The sequence below is a fragment of the Mastomys coucha genome, unplaced genomic scaffold (assembly GCF_008632895.1).
Source record: "Mastomys coucha isolate ucsf_1 unplaced genomic scaffold, UCSF_Mcou_1 pScaffold21, whole genome shotgun sequence".
NCBI classification, from domain to species: domain Eukaryota; kingdom Metazoa; phylum Chordata; class Mammalia; order Rodentia; family Muridae; genus Mastomys; species Mastomys coucha.
In genome coordinates, this window is record NW_022196904.1 from 62,420,052 (window position 1) to 62,426,051 (window position 6,000).

Sequence of the window (6,000 nt, forward strand, 5' to 3'; positions counted from 1 at the left end):
CAGAGCCCATCCAATCAAAGGACTGACCTCTCTGCAAAGTCCAGATTCGAGAACCAACGGGAGTGATAACTCCACTGGACTCCGTGAAGCCTTGCTGTATGGCCTTTAAAATGTTAAGAAACACTGTGACAGACTGCCCTCTCAAGTTCGCCAACACTTCATGCCTGTCTCTGGGCCAAAAGACACTTCTCTTAACCCCCAGCCGGCAACCACGGGTTAGGAATGACATTAAATCCCATCCCGGGCCCCTAAAATCGATAACTTCCCATTTGGGCTTAAAGCAGAACGATGTCCAGCCTCAGACTGTTCAGGACCCTGCTACCCTGCCCATGCGCGTGACCAGGTGACCCACCACCCTCACCTGTCTGAGACTGAGTCCCCAGGCCAGCACAGCGCGGCGGGCGCGCGCCCCTCACTTGCGTGGGATCCACCGTTGCTGTCCCTTGTGGTTGTGGTCGCTGCTCCGGAGAACACCAAGTAGCCCTAATGTAAAGGACACAGGAGCTTCCCGAGAGCCGCGGGACTTCCTCGGCCACCCCCTCGTGAGCCCCGCCTTAAAGGGGAGGAGGCGCTCGCGTCACCTTGGAGCCGCCTCCCAGCTAGCGCGGGGGCAGCTGCGGGTGACTCTTCCAGGTGTGACCCAAAGGAGTTTGGGCTGTTCGCTAGGCTAGCTGGGCGAGCAGAGCGTGATTATTCCGAAATCGTTCATTTGGATTGGCTCACAGGGGAGGAAGGTGTGTCCTAAAAGTCAAAAGGAAGGAAAGAGGGGGAGAATGTTTTGCAAACTTGTAGTTAGTAAACACTTTTCTTCCCCAGGTTCAGAAGATCTCAACAATGCTCCTAGTCTGTTCCTAAAAGACCACTAGGCAGAGAACAGCTTCCGTTTTCACTACCACAGCCCTAAGAAGAGCTACCCAAGGGATCAAACCCAGGAAACCTGTGCCATGTGGGTATGATGGTGGATGGAAGTCAGTCACCCAGATCTGCTGGGCCTTGTCCCCTTCTTCAAGGATGACCTGCTCGGTGGCCTGGAAGTTGTTCTGAGGACTCTGAAACCTAAAGACACTCCCCTGAGATTTTGATCCTCAGATGCTCAGTAATTACTTACCTTTTGTTTCTTTCTTTTGTGTTCAACATCCCCCCACCCAACACACACACACACACACACACACACACACACACACACACATCTTGCTCCCTTCTGGGTTTGTCAGTTTTGCTGCTCCTCCACCCCCACACCACCCCCACTTCCATCCTGTGCTGACCGAGCCTGTGGGTGGCTACAGAAGACTCCTGGAAGATCAGGGATTCACCTTTCCAGGGAACAGCAGTCTTGAAATTAGATACAGGAATTACCAAAAGGGTAACTTGACTGTGAGACAGATTTAGCATTCTATAGGCTGTTGTGGGGATAGAAAAATCTGTGACACTGGAGTGTGATTGGTACATTTTTTAGCTCTGAACTCAGAAAGCCCTGAAATCAAATCCCGGCCCAACAACTAATTGTGCCTAGGCAGATCACCCAACCATTAGGATGGCAACCTTTCCTCTAATAAATCTCAGTTTGAATATAGCTAAAAACCATAGGGTCTGAGAAATTCTAAAGCTAGTGCAGAGCCTCTGGTCCATGGTAGCTGTTCAGTAAAGACAAGGTAATGACTGTGCCTCCTAGGCGGAAAGTTAGGAGGGGTGAAAAAGAAGGAAAGTATTGGAGTGTAGGAAGAAATAGTGAAAACCACTGCCTGGTCCTGAAAAGCCCACTTAATTCAATAGCTAGCACTGAGGAAGTCAACGCTGCCCTTGTCTAGATGCTTGCAATGGGATACTTGAACATATTTAATGTTTACAAACCTTTGAGACAGGTCATAATATCTCTGATGTAAAATGATGACATAAGCCCAGACTCTGCTTCAAAGCCTGGATTGTGTTCCCAGAAGAATCCAGCAAGGAAAGCAGGGTGTATCCACTACCCTAAAGGTCTTCCACCCTCTAGAGAGCAAAATGAATGGGTGAAAATCGAGAGATCAGCAGCCCGTGAAACGCAGCAACTGCTCCTTTAAAGCAGACTAAAGATACCAATGAATTAAAACACTAAGCAAAGCCTCACAAGAGACTTTTGTCTCTATCTCCTGCCCCAGTGAAGTTCCTGTTCTGTGGTTCCAGCAGCCCAACCGCAACTTGAAAATGGCTCCCAGCATTTGGCAATCATTAAATGCTATAGAAAGCGAAAGGGCTATAGACAGAGATGTCTAAAGGGGTATCTCCCCACTCCCACCAAAAAAAAATGTGTGTGCACCCAGCTGTCCTGCTCCTGCTCCTGCCCCCATCCCCCTAGGAGAGTGGGCCTTCTGATGTTGCTTGTCTTTACCTGTCCAAAGGTATTGCCTGCCTCCTCTCAGGAGGATTGCACTCTGAGAACGATTCTCTTGTTTTAGTGCTTGAGCTCTTCTGCCTCGCCACTCCTGGCTACAGTTAAACCTCTATGTGGCTGATCAATTTTTAATTTGCTGCTGTTATTTTGAATTTCTTGATTTAAACGGGTTGTGAACTGAGTCTTACTTTATGGGCACTGGTCAATGATGACATTGTTGTTCCTTTAAAAAAAAGTCAAACCTCCCGAGTTGATAAAATAGGCAACCTGTTCTCTCTGGCCTTCATAATTCATAGCAGCCATAAGGTATGTGGTCACTCAAGAAACAGCCCCTGTGGTCACTGAGACTGCTGAGTTGGAGATTTCCCACTTCTAGATAAACTTCTTTCCTACAATAGGCAATGGATGCCTGGCTGCAGGACAGTCTCTTAATAGCTCTTAGGTCTTTTAAATGTTCAGTGCACATGAATGTTCTATAGGGCCCTGGTATGACTTTGCATACATAACCAAACTACAATTCCACTGTCTATCATGCCTCTTCCATAGGCAGTACTGCAGGGGAAGAACTTTAGCAGTGTGGTGTGCAGATTTGAAAGCTGCAGAACTATTTAGATGGGGCAAATTCTAAATTGATAGTTACCTGGAACGTAGAATGCTGGATGTCAGAATAAGCTCATCCTTATTAGAAAGGGGCAACAACCAATGCAATCAGAAAATCTAGAGTTTTGGCTCTTCCAGGCCCCAACTGACCATAGTGGATCTCCATGATCTTCCTACCCAAGCTGCTCATGCTATCAAGCTGTCAACCCAACCCACATCCAGAGAGTAGGCCAAGGCTAATGTTAGGAGTTCAAATCCTCTTACTGCCCAATAGAAAGCTTTCTTGGCTCTGCTAGCGCTGCCCGTAGTGACTAGACCTTAGCCTCCGATATCATTTACATTTTCCTTCACTGCAGTTTCTCATAATTCCAGAAACAATGGTGGTAGAGTCTGAAAAGCAACTGAGGTACACATATCTGTCAGGGTGCAGACCATAGGAAAATTTATTCTGTTGTCCAAGTGCCAGATGTGTATAGTGTAACAAGGGAGTGTACTCAGTTTGTTACACGGTACTGAGAAAACGGCCACCTTTTGTGGTTAATGCACACAGTTTTTGCTATTCTATTTACTCAAGGACATTTCTCTATTGTATACTTGTTATTTAGTTCTCTTCTCCCAGGGGCAGGTGAGGAACCCTTTTACTAGGTCACTCCTACCTAGCTCCAATACTCCACAGCTGTGTTTTCCCCTGAAGCTTCCATCCTCCAGGGTAAAGGAAGAACCCTCACAGAAAATGAATTACTTGCAAAGCATAGCACAAAACTCTGCTCCTGAACCCATCAATAGAAATTATGATAATTCTATATAGAAAATTATCTCAAGTACTTAGACATGTATTTCACACAAGATGATTAACTAAAAATGTTCACAGGTAATAAGTTGTTCAAAATCAGATTTTATGCATGGTGTGAATGAGAATTTGATGGGCAAGATGAACATCTGGTGATTGTTGACAAGGGATGCAAACACCCAAAGCATGGCTCTAGCTTGAGATCTACATATCAGCTTAATCAGGTGTGTAAAGCAGAACCAAGCTTACTGTTCTCAAGGCTTGCCCGGGATTCCTCCACTGGCTTCACATCTAGTGACCAAATCCCATCCAGTTAGCTAACTGTTCAAAACCTCACACCAAGAGAGGGTTTCCAGCTATACAGAACTGTCATTGGTCCCTGTTCAGTTTTACTGGCTTGTGCTAGTATTTTACCAACTGCACTATGGGTCATGTGACAAGTGAATCTTGACAAATGGGCTGTTGATTTTACATGTGGACTGGCTGCCAGGGTCAATATATTCAAACTGCTATGCCTGTTTTAAGATGTTCCAAAGCGTCATTTATCACAGGAGCAAAAAGTCTTAAGATGCTCCCACACAGGGACCAGCTTGTCTGTAGCCTATAGGTTCTATAAGGAAAGCAACTGACTTTATTGGCCTCCCTGATTCAGAATGTCCAACTCCTATCAATTTTCCAGGAATGTGTCTTTGCTCATTGTCCAGAGGAGCCACTACTGGCTGTCTTTATTGTCTGAAATCTGAGATGGAGCAAGCAGAAGTCTCTGGACTAAAATAGCAGGGTGAGAAGTAACCCTCCATGAGAGCCAATCCTCCATCAATAAGGAACACGGTCACTGACATCGTCTCAGAACTAGTGCAATCTGCAGCATTTATTGAGCCCAGCTAGCAAAATAAAAGATTGGCTGAGATAGCACAGGAAAGGGCAAAATAGTCAAAACAGTGCATGCCCAACTAAAACCATTCAAATTCATATACTCCTAAACCTTGGCTCCTGGTCAGAAGCCGGGTGACTAGTCTGTGCCCCTAGTCAACAGTGCTTCAAGCTCTATTATCAATGCTATGAATATAAGAAAAAGGAAAAAAGGAAGAAAAAAACCCACAATGGCTTTTGTCCTCTGAGCCCTAGAGCTTGGCCCAAAGGTGAAATGTATTATCAAATGATCAGATAGAGTGTGTCAAAGGGAAACAATTTTGGTGCAAAAGTCTGAAAAGGCTAAAAAGTACATACTCAGAGTCAAGTTCAAGAGAATATGTGGAAAATGCTATTGAGTTTGCAGGGAGGAACTCCAGGCAGCCTCAGGTACTACGAAAAAGACCATGAGGGACAGAACCTAGATGCTCACAGAGACAGCTGGCAGATAAACAACAATCATGGAATGAAGCCAAAACTGTCTAGGAATGTCTCCATAATGTATACTCAAGAAATGAGAAAATTTAAGTATAGATACACAGGGTGAAATAATAAGCAAACTTATAACTAAAGACACTAACAAACGTTGGACATATATCATCAGTCTGTCTTCATGCCTATATAGGACATGTAATTTGTGTACACTTTAAGGTAGCTAACCTCCAATTATTGGCTGGAATGTTGACCTACAAAGAAAGTACAGATTCACTAATTAGTGATTACAAAGTAGTGTGGAAATAGATGGAGCCTTATTATGTGTATAATAACAATATTTCTAAGCGAGCCTTGGCATACAATTACTTGCTTATTGATTGTTTAGATGCAGATTTACAATGACTAATGTTGCCACATCTTGAGAAATATATGAAAACAGAAACACTGTAGTAGGAAGTTTCATTTTAAACTAAATTCATTTATAGTATTTACATTGTACTAATCAGACTTTCCTGATGTTTCCGAATACCCGCCACCCCCACTTCCTTCAAAAAAAAACCACAAAAAACAACAAAAAACAAAAAAAAACAGCAGTTAAAGGCAGAACAATTTATTCTAACTTATGAGGACTTCAGTGCACCCTGGTAAAGAGGACATGATGAATCTTCTCACATCACAAGAACCTGGAATCAAAGGCAGAGGATGTGTGTATCCGCTAATGTTTTCCTTCCTCCTTTTATTTCACATGGGTGTCTGCCTCTAGGATTGGTAAGTCCATGTTCAGGGAAATTCTCCACAGCCTGCCTCAGGTACAGCCCACATGCCTACTGTCTCTAGGACACTTACTCACAGATACACCCAAAGCACACTTTATTCACTTTTGCATTTCCCA

At 44.4% G+C, this 6,000-nt stretch overlaps 1 protein-coding gene across 3 annotated transcripts in view; it reads right to left on the bottom strand.

Annotated features, from left to right (window-relative positions):
- Mctp2 (multiple C2 and transmembrane domain containing 2) overlaps nucleotides 1–614 on the bottom strand; it is a 236,585-nt gene extending 235,971 nt beyond the window's left edge. For all 3 annotated transcript variants that reach the window (XM_031386980.1, XM_031386978.1, XM_031386979.1), the window contains exon 1: nucleotides 362–614. The gene's annotated coding sequence lies outside the window, so the exon portion shown is untranslated. The remainder of the gene's footprint in view (nucleotides 1–361) is intronic.
- Between the last annotated feature and the right edge of the window lie 5,386 nt (nucleotides 615–6,000).